The sequence below is a fragment of the Natator depressus genome, chromosome 3, assembly GCF_965152275.1.
Source record: "Natator depressus isolate rNatDep1 chromosome 3, rNatDep2.hap1, whole genome shotgun sequence".
NCBI lineage: Eukaryota > Metazoa > Chordata > Testudines > Cheloniidae > Natator > Natator depressus.
The window spans coordinates 121,258,557-121,275,821 of record NC_134236.1 but is presented as its reverse complement, the minus strand read 5'-3'; positions in this window follow the sequence as shown (position 1 = coordinate 121,275,821).

Below are 17,265 nucleotides of genomic sequence, written 5' to 3'. Positions count from 1 at the left end.
CTCACTCACTCTCTCCTTTCTCTCTCTCCCTTCTCTAGTCTCTTTCTCCCTTTAGTCTTATCTTACTTTTACTTTCCCCTTGACTTTGCTTCTCCTTCTTTGCTTTTCTATTGCTCCTGGTAATGGTATTTTTCAAAGGCAAAACCTCTGATACGGGTACCTTCCCAGTCATGCCCACTTAGCCTTCTTTATACTAGTTTAAAAGAAGATTATTACAAGAATGGAAACAGGGTCTGATGACCTTATTTCACAGGCCTTGGTTTAGGCTTCTCAGTGCCTTTACAAGGATAGCATGACGTTTCCATATCCAGCTGGTATTGCTCAATGAAACTCTAATGTAAAATCAACTTTTTCTAAATTTGCTGAATTTAACCCCATGCCCTGATGCAGGACAAATTCTTACATACTGCACTTTGTGTACATTGCTGACAAGGATGCTGTTTTGCACTCTGTGCCAGGAGATGGCACTAGGTATTATTGATGTCCTGAGGCCCAGTCTCTAAGCCTTTGGGTCATAATAGAAATGCTTCTTCTTGATGTCCACCAAAGCCAAAGGAGTCTCCAAGTTCTTTGTGCCAGCTGTTGCAGGAATCCCTCCTCTTTCCTCTGCATGAGTTGTGAGAAATTAGCTCTCCAGGCATCTCTTCAAGACTACCTGCCACAGTGTATCCAGCTTTTCAACACAGTGAGTTGGGTATATCTGGGCCACAAAATAAGAAAAGTGTGGAGACCAAAAGGAGTCTCTGTATAATAAGATTATTATTGTCCTTTGTCTGTGGGTCAACCCTAAGCCATGGAAACAACTAAAAGTATGGCTGGGAGCTCTTTTTGTTCAGAATATGATCAGGATCAATCATGACTGGGACTCATGATCTGATACTATCCAGTTTTTAAGAGCTCAGACGTTTTGACTCTATGCATTACACCCATGTGATCTATTTATGCCATGCCAATATTCCTAGACCATTGTGATAGTGGAATTAACCCAACCAATCACTATCCTTACTCTGCAGCTACTTTGCATTCCTTTGGTTGTATGAGGGAGACGACACAGATGGTGGATTACCTGGCCAACTGCCACATCCGTGAGACAGCGTGGGCTCTCAGCTATGAATACAGCATTACTGGGTGAAATCTTGGACCCGTTGAGGTCAATGGAAGTTTTTTGGCCGGTGTCGTGGGGCAGTGCCCCACCCCTAGGCCAGATTGGGCTACAGCAGGCCAAAGCGGCTGCGCAGACAGGCAGCCAATCAGAGAGGGCCTTTGGGGAGCCAATTAGGGCTGAGCAAGAGGCAGCCAATCAGGGACAGGCTAGGCCCTGTATAAAGGCTGCCCAGGTAAGAGGCAGATAGTATCTCTTGGGCATTCAGAGGGTGAAGGTCTGTCTCCTGTGTGAGGAGACTAGCACCAGGGGCGGGGCGGGGCGGGGCGGGGTAGGGCAGGGCAGGGCAGGGCAGGGCAGGGTCGGGTCAGGTCGGGTCGGGTCGGGTCGGGGGGAACAGAAGGGAACTCCAGCCCAGTACTTGCCAGGCTGCAGGCCCTGAGGAAAGGGCCTACCTGGTGCAGAGGGGAAGCAGCCCAGGGAGAGAGAGATGGACAAATGGAGAGAAGGAGGGCAGGCAGGAAGGCTGCCACCAAAGGGTCCCTGGGTTGGGACCCAGAGTAGAGGGTGGACCTGGGTCCCTTGCTTCCACTTACACCTGGCCATTAGGAGTGGCCATCACAGACTGCACCAGACCCCTGCCAAAAGGAATTAGACTTTGGGGTGTGGTCGCCCATCGTGGCTGGGGCGAAGAGAAGAACTGCTGATAACACCCACCACCACCCCAGAAGGGGGTGAGGGTGGACTAGGGGGCATGGCCGGAGGGCAGTGTCCTGAAGAGGACGCTGCTGAGCAAGGAGCAACGTGGGTCCAGATGCCAATAGAGGGTGAGAGATGGATGGGACACCACTAGCAGAGGGCGCTCCATGTGGACTGAGCTAATTCCCAGAGGTACCAAAAGGAGGTGCTGTGGTGGTGAATCCCAACCCCTTCACAGGGGGTTTTCACCTTTCACCCCATTCTGTGTTCCTTTTTGCCACTGAATCCCATAGAATGAATAATGCTAGGGTTTGAGGGAAAAGGTTCACTTCTAATTTTTCATTTGTTTTAACTCCTGGGTAACTTTTCAAAACGCTCTGGGATTTGGAAAAAATGAAGAAGACTTTTTTCCAAACATGTTGATGTGAAAAGTTACTACATGGCAGAGTTAAAGTGTGCTTTTTCCATTTTCCACTCAGTAACCGGTCTAAACTTGGAGATGTTCTGAAGGGTGCCAAAGGGGGAAAAAAAATTTAAATAAATGATAAGACAAAAACCTGACCATCATTCATTTTATTGCATTCAGCAGCAAAAGGGGGGTGGAAGGAGGGAGAAAGGGGTGAAAGAGGGACAAGTGAAAACATAAAATTCAAAAACTTGAGGGGAAAATATTTAACAAAAATGTTTAAAAATTAATTTTTTTCCATTTTGAACCTTGCAAAACAGAAACAACTTCAAAATTTCTACTTTTTTGCAACAGTTTTTCCACTTTTCATTCAGCTCTGATTATCTCCAACATTCTTCATCTTCTGAATTTGTGACAACTGGTTATACCGCAGAGCCTGGCTGCACAAGTATCCTGAGAATTAATGCCATGTTAGCCCCTACACTGTCCACCTCCTAAGGCAGGTGATAGAGATCAGAATTATTCATCCTATCTGAAAGATAGATATCCCTTTCTGAATCCTCTTCTCAATTTGACTGGATAGATAAGACATATCCTCAGGACTCCTTCCCCAAAGCAACCAGCACCTGCTACAGTTAAGAGTCAAAGGTATAAATCAAAGCCTTCTAGCTTCCTGTATACCAGCATGGACCCAGACAAACCTTACTGGACCCAGCAAGATCAATCCAGATTGGGTTTTTTTTGTTACCAGTTACTCAGAAAATTGTTTTCCTGGTGACCAAGTACAAATAAAAGAAACCAAAATAACACAATGTAACAGAAACAACCAAACAAAAAACGAACCCCAAAGCAATTGGGTGCATCTGTGGTCCGTAACTTGTTCTGTGACTCATCACTTAAGACTGCCTAGCTCTTCTCAGAGACCAAGGGCTCTTTGTGGAGTACCCTATAAGCCAGGGTTTCTCACACTTAATTGCACCGGGACCCTTTCTGACAACAAAAATTGCTACACGACCCTGGGAGTGGGGGCCAAAGCCAAAGCCCAAGGGCTTAAACCCCAGGTGGGGTGACTGTAACCTGAACCCCACCCGCCATCCAGGGCTTCAGCCCCGAGCTGTGGAGCTCGGGCTTCCGCCCCGGGCGGTGGGGCTCAGGCGACCCCATTAAAACGGGGTCACAAACCACTTTGAGGTCGTGACTCACAGTTTGAGAACCGCTGCTATAAGCAAAGCTATATAAACATAGCAAACAATCTGATATTGTGGTATTGCCACAAGGTGGCAGTATTACATCAGATCTATGAAGGTAGTATGTTTTATTTTTCTGATTCTCCCCTGCATACTGTATGCCAGAAATAAAGGGAGAGTATATTTTGCCTGCAATTAGTATTCCATTGTTCATTAGTCTCTTGAGCCAGCTGAAGACAAAATGGAGAGGCTTCCAGGGCCTTTTATATTCCCCCTCTTGTGGGCGGAAACCCCTTTGTTCTTCTGTGCAAAGTCACAGCAACAAGATGGAATTTGTAGCCACCTGGGTAAGTCACATGTCCATGGATGATTCCACTTTTTGCAGGCCAACGCCATTGTTTACATGTTAGTTTGACCGTTCCCAGGAAAGCTCAGATGTGGCTTGGCATCTCCCAAAGTCGATTGTTAGTTAAGTGTTTCTTGATTCGGCACGTACTGAGAATAGTCCTTTCTCAAGAAGCTGACCAAATGCTTCACTGAGGCTACTTAGAATCAAACCTATTGAGATACCAGTACATAGCCAATATTCATAACTTCAAATACAAAAATGATACACACCTACAGACAGCATAATCATAACCAGCAAACTACAACCTTTCCATAGACACCCCAATTGACCTCCTCGGTACAAGACCTGGTGCAACCATAGGACCCCGATTGCAACAATGATCTATATGGTCACAGTTCATGTCAATAACGTCACACTAGTAGGTGGATGAAGTGCAACCATGGGATGGTTGATCAAAGTACCTAAGTGGTAAACAGTGAAAAGTTGCTATTTAGGAAATTTTATGGCAGTTAAATACTTTTAATCTTCAAGAAATATTTTACTTTGAGTGTGTTATAGTGATTCGACTGTCCTGATCCTACTTGGACTCTGATTCACTTTCCTGATCAAGCTGTTTATTTTTTCCTCATGTTCAGTGCTTCCATCGTCTGCCTATAGGGGACCAATGGTTCAGTGGGCGCAGCCTGTCACAGCTTGAGCATAAATGTCTAGTTGAATGTGTTTTAGACTTACACTTGGAAGTAATTTTAACCTATCTTCTTCTATTTGCAGATCATTAAACACATTGGTTTGGTAGCAAAGTTCTCTCTGAAGAACCCAGATAACAGAAAAGAAGTTGGTGCATAGACACTGATTAAGGCAGTTGAAGAGGAAGCAACTAAAGTTCCAAATCTTTTTTATTAATTTCACTTCCTCTCCCAATACCAGAACTTCAGACCAACTCCTCCTGCATGCACTGTCACCACACGCACACACACACAGAGCCAGTCCAAGGCCCCTTTAACTCCCCAGCGCTGTTGAGTTATTATTCAACATCATTAACAGCAGCACAAACCCCTTTGTTTACTTGTGTCCCAGGGCCCAAAAGAGGCAGAGGTTCAGGGAGTCAATCTCGGTGGTGCTTCAGAAAGCCTTAAAGCATAGGACAGAAATGATAGCATGAGGACAATCACAGAACCAAGGCTCCACCTGAGCAATCTTGGGTTTCAGCCTCCAAGGATAAAGTATTAGACACCCGTGGGAATGTAGAGAAACAGTGTTATCAACTCTACACACAAAGTGTGTGTGTATAAGTTTTGTATATGCTGTGCAGAACTATAACTGAATAGTATGGCAGTGTGAAATCAGCAATTCCTGACTGGATGGTCTCTGTTAGTCACTAAACTGTATCCAATGCAAAAATTCCTAGCACATTTTTTTTCGTGAAAATACGGACTGGAAAGTTTCTGGCTAATTTGCTAGTGCCATCAGTTTGTGAAAATTAGCCCAGAAGATGCTTGTTAATAGCAGAAAACAAGGGAAGGTGTTGGTTCTTCTCACTGGTTTGAGTTAAAGTAATTTTGAATGTGATTATACTGTAGGTCTTAAAGCTAGTCACCAACTCCTGTAAAGCACAGGAAGAAAATAGGGGTGTAAATGTGATGACACCAAACGTTGATTTCTAAGGCAGGGTCAAATTCTGCCCTCCGCTATAGCAGTGTAAATCTGGAGTAACTCCATTAATGTCAGCAAATGGAGAATGGATCCAGGCTGGTTGTGCAGAAGAGCATTTAGAACTAGTTTGGGTGTTTGTCAATTTGGGGCACTGCAGGCTTTTTTGCTGAACTGAATATTTGTTTTCTGGAATTTTAAAAATAAAAACCTTTTTTAAAGTCTTGCCCGAGGGGATTTCTCTAGAATCCTTTGAGTGTCATTCAGCTCTTCTGGGATAAAACACACACTGTGCTTAGGTGCATTCAGGCAAGAAGTACAGCCAGCTGCGTTTTACTGAAAAATACACACTCTGGAATGTGGTGTTGCCATTAGAAAATGCTTATTAATGTTTTAAGAATGAATAACTCTTATGAACCAATTTCACTGAAGAATCACGGCCATTCTGATTATCACTAACTTTATTTACTCTTTTCTTTAAGCCTTTTCCGTTTGAAGCGCCTACATCTAAACCACACCTGTTGAAAAAATGTCTGGAATCCCCATTGCAAAGGGAAGGAGAAACTCGCTGCCCATGGGGCAAAAGAAGTGCAAGTAGTGGTATTGGCAGAACTTCCACACTCAGATAAGACTCCAGGGAGTAACAGAAGTCCTGGATAGGGTTAGGGGTAAAGACCAACAGGTGAATCAGTCGGGTGGAGTAGGGAGAGGAAGGAAGAAGAACTGACTAGGAAAGAAGAGGAAAAATGAGGATCAACCATGACCAGCAGGTTGGGGGAAGATCACAAAGGGAGAAGAATGTGTGGGACAGAGGCCTGCTTTCTGCTTCTCTACATCAGACTGTGACATGACTTTTTCTTTCATGGTATGTCTACAGTGCAGCTGGGAATGAGCCTCCCAGCCCAGATGGACTTAGAATCATAGAATATCAAGGTTGGAAGGGACCTCAGGAGGTCATCTAGTCCAATCCCCTGCTCAAAGCAGGACCAATCCCCAATTTTTGCCCCGATCCCTAAACGGCCCCCTCAAGGATTGAACTCTCAACCCTGGATTTAGCAGACCAATGTGCAAACCACTGAGCTAACCCTTCCCCCCGGATTTCTGTTAGCAGAGCTCATACTAGTGTACTAAAAATAGCTATGTGGTCAATGCAGCTTGGACTGGCCACCCAAACTCGGACCTAGAGTGGGCTTGAGCTTGGTGTGCTGGGCTGCACCTCGGTGCCACAACAATCATCCCCCTATTTTTAGCATACTAGTATGAGCCTGGCCTGAATTCCACATTTGTCTGTTTTTGTTTTGCTTTACACCACTGACAGGGGATGCCACAAGAGGGCAGTAGATGCATCTTCTGGCACATGCATCTTGTGGATTCAGAGCTAAATACAGCTTCCTGTATCACTACTGGTTGCCTTAGCCACACATTAACATCTAATTTGTGTGTTGGCTCATAGATCACCACCAAAATTCCAGTGAGATTCCATCACCCTTAAAATTGCATGGGGGACTATGACAGATGAAAACAGCCTGCTGCATACAAGGCTGACAATGGTTCCAACAGGTGCCAACAAGCAGCGCACACTTCCCACAAGATCTGCCTGCCTCCAGAAGAAACCACCCAAAGCTGCAGTTTCTGCTGACTTGCCTTGACTGACTTTGTGACACCCTGTTGTCGTGGCTGTTCATGCACTCATGCCCAATGCTGCCAGCCCAGTGCCAGCCTCAGATGAACAATGGCATATCAGGGCCAACAGCTATGTCCTCACAGAGCAGCAACAACTCTAGGACAGAGAGACAGGCATGTTGATGAACTTCAGGAGCCATAACTTACAACCACCTGATTGCAACCTGGGATGCAGATCCTGGATGAGGCTTAACAGGCTGCTGACTGGAACAGCCAGAGTGGGCACCATAATGCAGAAATTTGGCTAGTGCAGTCCTCGTAGTGTGACTGTGGGGCAGCAATGCAGATGGTGGAGGAGCGCACAATTAGACTGGAGAGTGGATGGCAATAGCTAGCTACCCTCCGTGATGCAGCATGTAGGTGGCTGAACAATTTAGACAGCCACCTGTGATGCACCTAAAAGAAGAAGCATGAGCCCCACTGGTGGAAGTGACTCTCCAGGCAGGGAGAGGCACTTCCAGCTGCTGTGTAGACATACCCTTTGGGCTTCAGCTCAGCTGACCTGGTACATAGTGTCAAGTACTTTAAGATCCGCACCAGAAACAACAGAACCCCATAGGAAATCATCTGAAAGGAGGAATTTCTATCTCCTTTCCCATTTCCTTGAGACACACCACTCTAGCTGACGTTACAGCACAAAACCACAATGGCCAGAAACGGCTGTGAACTCCCGCTCCTGTCTTACCCTGCTATAACAACAGCTGTTGACCTGGGTTGGATTCAGATCAGTGTCACGGAGGTGAAAGTTTCAGGGCAGGGCTCTGTACAGGATCCAAGAATGGGGAAGCCAAAACCAAACTCACAACAACGACAACAGCCCCTCTTAAGAGTCTCCAAACTGATCATGGCCAGCAGAGTTCCTAATTCTCTTATTCTAGCAGGCTGGCTTTCTCCTTCTCCATGAGGTGTCAGGTCAGGGGAGAAGCCACTTAACACAGTTCATCAGGCCCTTACCTCTGAGCCTTGAGTCAGAGCAACCAAACTTCCAGACAGAAAAACAAAGACTCTAGAGCCGTGCCAGATTCGTGACCCTTAGCAGCCATCAACATTTTTGATTCCCTCGCCTTTTCCTGTTGTATATAGCTCTGCCCCCAGCCTGGGGCACGTCTTGGATTGCACTCAGGCTCTCTTGGTTGTTAGCTCCAGTGGTTAGTTCCATAAAGGAGACACCCTGCCACAGGCTTCCTGGTCTCGGAGCCATTCACCTTGGCATAACACGAAACATTTAGGACTGGGATTTTCAAAGGAGACTAGGGGAGTGAGGCACCCAGCTCCCACTGACAATCAATGAGAGTTGAGTGCCTAACCCTGTTATGCCCTTTGAAAACCTCAGCCCAGTGGTTGTTCCTGAAAGGTGCTGAGCACCCTTTTACCCACCCACCCCCACCTTGGCTTCAATAGGAGTTGAGGGTGCTCAGCTCCCTGGAGAAGGCACACAGCACTGTACAGGATTGGGTTATTTTACTGTGGGTGAAACCAGGTTTTGTTCAGAGGGCTAGCACAAGATCTTTGCTGCACACAGCTTCCAGTTAAGCCATGAAAATAGGGCTTAAGTGGGACTGACACACTTCATGGGCCTTGTTCTGTCCCTCCAAATAAGGGTGAACGTCATCCCATATGAACATTTATGCTCAGTTAAGAATGCAATTCCTGATACTGGAGCAAATTAGACTGAAAAGTAAAGGGTGCAGGGACCCATGAGCACTCTTTGATTTGTATTTTTGCCTTTTAGCTGACAGAAGCTCGGAACAAACTCTTGTCTTATGAGTTCATTTCTACAACAAGAAGATAGCAAGATTTCAGTTAGATGTATCTAGGGAGACCAGACAGCAAGTGTGAATAATCGGGACGGGGTGGGGAGTAACAGGAGCCTATATAAGAAAAAGCCCCAAATATCTGGACATCTGGTCACCCTCGATGTATCAGTAGCATGTAACCAGTATTAGGAAATTGTCCTGCGCTGCTACGTGTGAGTATATTTGACTGGTGCCTATAAAAGGTATTTAGCAGTTAATTGAGCCCGTATTATTACGGTCCAGACAACTCTGCCAAAGCTTCTGCACTTTCTCAGACTCCTTACAAGGGAGAGAACAAGCCTCATTGCTGTGAGACTTTTGACTCTGAACACTGGCCCATAGGGAGCAGGTCGGTACATTCAGAACTCACTCTCATCTCTTCCTAGTTATTTATTATGGACATAAAGTGAATGTATTTAATAGAAATACATGTCAGGGGTTCAGTAACAATTGTTTTGATGTTTCTGCTGGTTCTTTGAATTCAACTCCCTAACCCTGGTTGTAGGAGTTTTCTCAGGGCTGGTCTACACTGGGAACTTACATCAGTGAAGCTATATCTCAGGGTTGTGAAAAATCCATACCCCTGAAGAAGTAGCAATACCGACCTAACCCTCAGTGTAGACAGTGCTAGGTTGGTGGAAGAATTCTTGGGGCAGTGGATTGCCTATGCCGACAGGAGCAGCTGTGCCACTATAGCATTTCAGGTGTAGATAAACCCACGCACTGGTTATTTATTCTATAATCCCCCCATTTCACTGATTTTTCCCCTTTTCTAGTTGACTTATCTTGTTTTCTTTAAGTGACATCACAGGAGTTCTCAGACAGCCCAGAGATGGAGTGTGTAAAGCGAGCCAGGTGTCTTGATCTCTCATAGCATTTTGAGAGATGCATGTGCTTCCCTCTCCGGAAAAAGAGGAAGCATGGTCATACTGTGGTGGCATTTTGAAAGGAGGAGAAGGGATCTTTGCCTTTGTTCAATGGTGCATATTTCTTTTAGGGCCTGATCCTGAGAAGTTCTATGCACCTTGAACTCTCATCTCTTAGGATCAGTTACAAGATCACATTTTGGTACAGGAAAGAGAGGTACACACAAAAGTGGCAGAGAAACTCTGTGGGTGACGTTTCAATCTCTGCTGGCATGAGACACTAGGCAGACCACAATTTTCAATACAAAAAGTGCAGTAAATAAGGCCTGGGACTACATATTGAACAAGGATGATAAAATAAAATATTAAATAGCTGCTCATTTAGTGAGCACTTTCCATCCTGTGCTGAATGAAGATGGGTTTCTATAGAAAAAGGTAGAGTGATCAGATAACTAAAAACTGTATCATAATGCGTATGCACATGGGGACTGAATTATGGTTGCACAGAGAATCTTAATTTTGGCATTTCCTAATTTTGGAGTGCTCAATTTTACAACCTTAATAATTGCCTTATAACATAGTTTTTGTGTGTGTGTAATTAATACTTCTGTTACAGTAACACTGAGAGGCCCCAATCACAACTAAGGCTAGACTCTGTGCAAATGCATAGGAAAACACACTCTCTACTCTGAAGAATGTATACCCTGAGGCGATATCAGGATGGGACAATGGACTGTAGTCAGATATAATTCTGTAGGAAACCAACACATCAGGCACCCTTAATCCAACAAATATATGATAGAGGTAAGACTAATTAGATGATCATTCTTCACTTATTAGGATTTATTGGGTTCATAATGTTTAAGGAGGTAAATTTAGGGATATTATCTATTTAATATAGGATCAAACTATAAAAACAATTTAAATTGAATATAATAGCAGAGAGTAGCAAACATGAAAAGTGAACAGAGACAACTGGATGAATTATTAGCACTATACAATATCAGTAAAGCACAAGTTAAATGGATTCAGAACTAGCTGAATGGCAAATCTCAAAAAATTACTGTCAATGAGGAATCATATCAAAAGGGGGAGCGGGGGGTGTTTCTAGTGGGGTTCTGCAGGGATTGGTACTTATTAGGCCTGATGCTATTAAACATTTTCATTAATGATCTGGGACTAAATATAAAAATAACTGCTGATAAAATTTTCAGATGACACAAAAATTGATAAAGAGATAAATAATGTTGAGGACAGAGGAATCATACAGAGCGATCTGGATCACTTGGTAAGCTGGGTTCTTTCAAACAAAATGTGCTTTAATACAGCTAAACTTATACATCTAGGAACAAACCTACAGACCACACCTACAGAATGGGGGACTGTATCCTAAAAAGCAGTGACTCTGAAAAGGCTTTAGGGATCATAGTGAGCAAGCAACTGAATATGAGCTCTCAGTGAGATGCTGTGGCAAAAAGGGCTAATGTGATTCTTGGATGTATAAACGGGAGTAGTGAGTAGGCAAAGGGAGCTGATTTTATCTGTGAATACCGCAATGGTGAGACTGACACTGGAATATTGTCTCCAGTTCTGGCACTTGCCTTTTAAAAAGAATGTTTGAATAACTGGAGAGGGTGCAGACAAAAACCACCAAAAAGATTCAAAGGGCTGGAGAAAATGCCTTAGAGAAAGATCAAAGAAAGACCAAGAAGTGAGTTGATTACAGTATATAAGTACTGTCACAGGGAGAAAATACTTAGTATTAAAGGGCTCTTAATCAAGCAGAGAAAGACAGAACAAGAACCAGTGGCTGGAAGCTGAAACCAGACCAAGTAAAATTACAAATTAGGCACAAATTTTTAACAGTGACGGTGATTAATTATTGGAACAAACTACCAAGGGAACTGGAGGAGTCTCTATCTCAAGTCTTCATATGAAGACTGGATGCCTTTCTGGAAGATGTGCCTTAGCCAAACACAAATTATTGGGCTCACTACAGGGGTAACTGGGTGAAATGTAATGGCCTGTATTATACAGGATGTCAGACTGGGTGATCTAATGGTCTTTTCTGGACTTAAAGTCTAGAAATCTGTTAATTGTTTTCCTACCCAGTCTATCAATAAGCCAACAATAAATAGCCATAAAAACCTAAGGAAATACATAGTAAAAATATACAGTAACTGGTGGAGTTTTCAGTTGCATATGTCTTGGCCGATTGCTGAAAGAGCTTGCTATTCCTGAGATGGAGCATTATTCAAACCTCAACTACCTTACCGCATGTACCACATTCATATGCTGGCTGAACTCCCCTAATTAACAACTATTGCCATTTTTTGTCCATCTAAACTATTCTCAGGTCCTATTTAATAAAATAGGCAAAGAGTAATCAGTACACAGAATATATGTAAGATGGATGTTTGTCCAAAATTAAATCCCCCTCTCCCGAATTGCAACTACTCATAGCAATAAATGCACCAAATAAGGTATTCCTGTGGCAATGCCTTGCACATAAGGAAACTCAGGCCAAGTAATTTGGAGGATACAGCTTTTGAAAAGATTCCAGAAACTTGGATCATTGGCCCAAATTCAAATCTGGTGCAGAATGGGCACAATTCCCAGTGGGAGTTGAATTTACTTATGCCAGGGTTGAAGGATACAGTTGTTAACTCCTAATCAGAAAACATTTGCACATTTTCATCTAGTTGGTTTTAGAGGGCCAGTTTTTAGCCACTATCCAAATGTTTCTTTGAGGTCTGGGAATTGGAATACTTACTTTCATTACTTAAAACATCAGAGGTGATCCTCAAAGGTGCTTTAAATTTTAAAATAAACTCTTAAGAGATTGTAAGATAATGCTATTCCAGTATTGAACTTATATTTGAGTTTTAATCTTTGCTTTCAAAATGCAGAGACAGAGAGAATATGCACCCTGATGCAGTGGATCAAGCCCTGACCTACCTACCACTAAAATCTCACTTGAACTCTCAATACAGGACTCTAGGCAGCCTAGTCGTTGTGCTGACTCGCTGCACAGGGATGAAATTCATCCCAAGAGAGAGGGAAAAAGTAAACTTGCCATGTAGAGGACAGCTATTTGACCAGAGGACAATAGCTTTTTTTCTTTTGTTTTGATCTTTTTTTCCATTTAATCCTCTTGTGATCCCTAGGGTACAACCTGGAACTGCGCTACCTCTGTGCCCCCTTAACTCTTCAGCCTGGGCTGTCTCTCACAATGCTTTGCTAGTGACACAGAGAAAGGCACCAGCCAGTTCCCCCCAGAGCTGTACCATTTTGCCCTGCTCAGAAGGCTGAGCAGTGTAAAGTTATTTCCCAGTCTGCCCCTCCCTCAATGTGGAGAGGACATACACTAGCCTTTGGAAAGTGAGCTGAGATTTCCCAAGCACTTCAAGCAAAATACACTTTTTTAGTTAAGGTATAAAACAGATTTATTAACTACAGAAAGATAGATTTTAAGTGATAAGTGGAAGGCCTAAAAGGGTCAGCAATGGTTACCAAAGAAAATAAAAGATAAGTGCACAATCTACATCTTAAACCTTATTAAATGAGGCAGTATTTAGATCAAATAATTTTCTCAACCCACTGGATATTACAGTTCATAGTACACAGGTTTCTCCCTTAAACCTGGACCAGTCTCCTCAGTTGAAGTCTTCTGTCTTTCTGTGTTCTTGTTGCTTCCAGGGTAGGTGGGGGAGGAGAAAGGCAAAAGCATGATCCCACTGTCTCCTATTTTATATCCTCAGTCCATGTGGCTGGAAGACACTAGCCCAGGCATCCCTGGTGGGTTTTGCTGAGTCACAGGGTTGAGCAACCCCTCTGGTGGTCTTGTGCAACTGAGCCATAGAATTGAACAATCTCCATTGTGTGGTGCTTGCGGGACTGTCACTAAATTGTAAATCCCTTGATTACAACTCCCCTGCTGATTAATTGTTATTTAACACCCTCCTGGGAGAGATTAGCAGTAGTGACTCAAACTTACAACATATTTCAGTAACAACTATACAGCAAAATCTCAAAACTTCATAAACACTAATGATATACATATTTGAACAAAACAATGGGTTTCAGCAGATCATGACCTTTCATAAAATATCTTTCATGGCATGCTTTGTATGAAATATCACAACCATATTTGAATGATGAATATGGGAGTTACAGGGTGCAATTTTGAGGTACAGTGTGTCACACCTCTTTTTTTTACTTAGCAATTGAAAAAGAGACACTGAACCAAACACACATGCATATCTTTGCTTGCATTAGGACTTCCGAGTGTCATGGTAAAATAGCTCCCAACCCAATCTAGTGGAAGAAATGTTTTTATTTTCTTCACCCTCTTTAAATGTTTGTGAAAGTTTAACGCTGAAAGGTACTTCCTCTGTTCACAAAGCATGTAAGCATGGAAAAGCTTCCTATCCTCCTCACATGCTGCATCCACACCTGGAGAGGAGATTTAGAACCTCTAACACACTCAGCAACTTTCTTGGTCTTCTTTGCTCATACAGATAAACAGCCAGCCAACAACAACAAAAAGAGAGAAATGTATGAGCGCTGATAATTGGCATGTGGGAGGCAGGTGTCATCTTTCTAGGTCATGTAAGTTTTCTCTAATTGTTTTACAAGGACAGATGAGAGATTGGTTTCAAGGATAAGAATGAGCTCCCCATTGTAGCTGAGCTGTTTAGTGGCTGGTGATTCATTTGATGTTTGGTAATTCAGCTTCCACAGAACTGGCACAAGGGTGCTGCGCCAGCTCCCAACATGGGGAGGGAGGAGGCATTCCAGGAGATGGGGAGGGAGTGGCAGCCCCAACACAACTTAGTGCAGCCCTCTGGCTGTTCTAACTTACACTTAGAGTGAGGTAGGTACCTATAGGGCCCCACAGTAGGAGGAACCCAAAGATGGCATAAAAATACCTTTTCCCCAGCTCACTCTGTTCCCACACTAGGCATAGAAATGGAGCAACTGAGAATCAGGGGCCCATTTGCTCCAAGGTAGTTGAATATTCCTGCAGGTTACAGAGTAACTACCCTTGGTAGATGTAATTGGCTTCTAACTTGGGTTTTTAAAAGAAGTAACCTGACTGTAGCGACCTTTTCATGTTAGTTATTACATAGTTAAGTCTGCCATGGTGTGATGCTTAGGTGTTACTAATCCCAAGAATTCAAGCATAAGACTATGCCAGCAAATAACCTTCAGGAGCACAACTATTTAGAATGATGCACTAAGGGCTCAGCAGCATGACCCTCCTTAAATAGAGTAGAGCCACCTGCATCTATTGACATTACTGACTATACATGTGGCTAACAGCATATGCACCTTACTCTTCATCACTCTAGAGCCAGCCAAATACAATGATGGCATGGTTTCATTAGGGTTTGTTTTTCTATTCCCAGGTCTGCTTGTAAAGCAACTAAGTTCTTAGAAGGATGCAATGCCTCCTATCACTGAAACACAGAGAGATTATTCAGATTACTGGACATTGATGAGCATCTCCATGGTGGAGGGATCTGCACCTACACGCTTCTGGCTTTGGCTTATTCTCATCTGCTCCATCTTGGATGCTGTTGCAAGTGGAATTGCCCTCTGGTTCTTCTGCCTTCACACTCAACTGGACCCCCTGAGCATTCACATACTGAACCTGGCTGTTGCACATCTCCTGCGTTCTGTTGGTGATGCACTCCTGACTCTTCTGTCAAACATGCTTTCTAATGAATTGGGTGGCAGTCATAGTAAGTGTGACCTACAGCTTGGGAAACAATGCCAGCCTCTTTTTCATGCCAGCTATTAATCAGGAGAGGGCTACGTCACTGCTTTTCCAAGCACAGTTTAGGCACCTCCACCCAAAACAGTCCATCTTTTGTGCTTTGATGTGGGTCCTGTCCTCTTTGCTGACAGGAACAGAACATGCATTCTGCAGTGAAGGTGACGCTGAGGAAGTGGGGGTGGGGGCGCAGGAGTTTACAGAGGGCTGAGACACAATGTCAAAGAGTGGTCATCTTTATGAACATCCTATACCTGGTGGATTTTGTTATATTTATGGCCATGTAATTTGATGCTGTGTAGGCAGATCCAGCAAAGCACATGTATACCTCACTCAAAGCTCTATGCAGCCCTTACAGCTGCAGCTGCGATGGTATTTGCTTTAGGCATTTCCCTCTGGGCGCTGGATTGTGAGTTTGAACTCTTAGAATTTCCATATTTATCTTTTATGAGAGCAGCCACAGATAGCAGATGTTCAAGCAGCATCTCCCTGCTCTCATGTCACAAGTCAGAAGCAAAACAGCAAGGGGGAGATGGGAGTATCTCCAGTTTTATAAGTGCCAGAGTTGAGAACAGACAGTGAATAGCCAGAGTCTGCTGGAAGGTAACAAAAGGTCTAGACCTGACTATCACCCAGAGAGTTTGCTTATGAAATCTGTGCTGCTTATTGACAGGAAGAGGCCCAGTTAAGCTGTTCATTTACTTAGAATGATGCATAGTGGCATAGAAAAAACCCAAACTGGAATTTTTGCCCATGTGGTCTCTTGTGTGTAGAAGTAGCTAGTTCAAGCCAATCTGGCCCCAGATTGAACATTTATAAGAAAACAAGTTCTCAAGCCAATAAAGAGTCAGCTGACATAACTGACAAAAGGAGAAACATGATTAATGAAGCTGTAAGTATAAAAGCTCTAAAACTGAGGAAAGGTTTACAAAAATAGCAGCAGCTTAATTACTTCACTGCTGCCTAAAGTACCACTCATATGTGGCTAAAAACATCTTCAATGCACCCGTGTTCTTCGTACAGCCCGACAACTAATTGTGAACTTTCTTGGGTGGACTGTCTTAGTGTTTTGTACAGCACCAAGCACAATGGGCTCCACTGTGACAAAAATAATAAATAGTGATTTATCAGCAGTGGCACATAAAGGACCACCACAGTCAACCTCAGCAGCTAAGATGTCACAAAAAGCAAATTAATGTTCTGATGAATGCACTAACCTAAGAAATAAGAAAAGACTGCCAGCAGTATATTGTACAGAGCTTAAAAACCACGTCTGAAAATACAGTACGTCTCTTCACAACACCAATAGTAAAAGGGTTGAAAACCCATGCAATTTGGCTTGCAAGCAAACAGCACTTGATATGTATGCCCCTGAAACGTGAACATTGTTATGCATCTGTTTTTAAACCCTGTTCTAATATAAACTGCTCTTATTATGGAACCAGTTCTTCTCAATGGCTTCCTTGGACCACTTAGGTGTTAGTCATAGCATACTTTATAGGGCCTGTATTTACAGCATAACTGCTGAGCAGCCCTGGAACTGATGAAGGCAATCATGGTTTGACTATACAGATTTATAGGTTTCTTCTGGACATGAAGGAGGTTCTAGGAATGAGAAGGTCTGCACTAAATAGAAGGGGGTAGTGTACTTTTCTGTTATCACTTCAGCACACAGACACGACGGACAGCGTAATCCTCCACAAATACCCCACCCGTATATCTTCAGGCACTGGAGCCTGGTGTGTTTT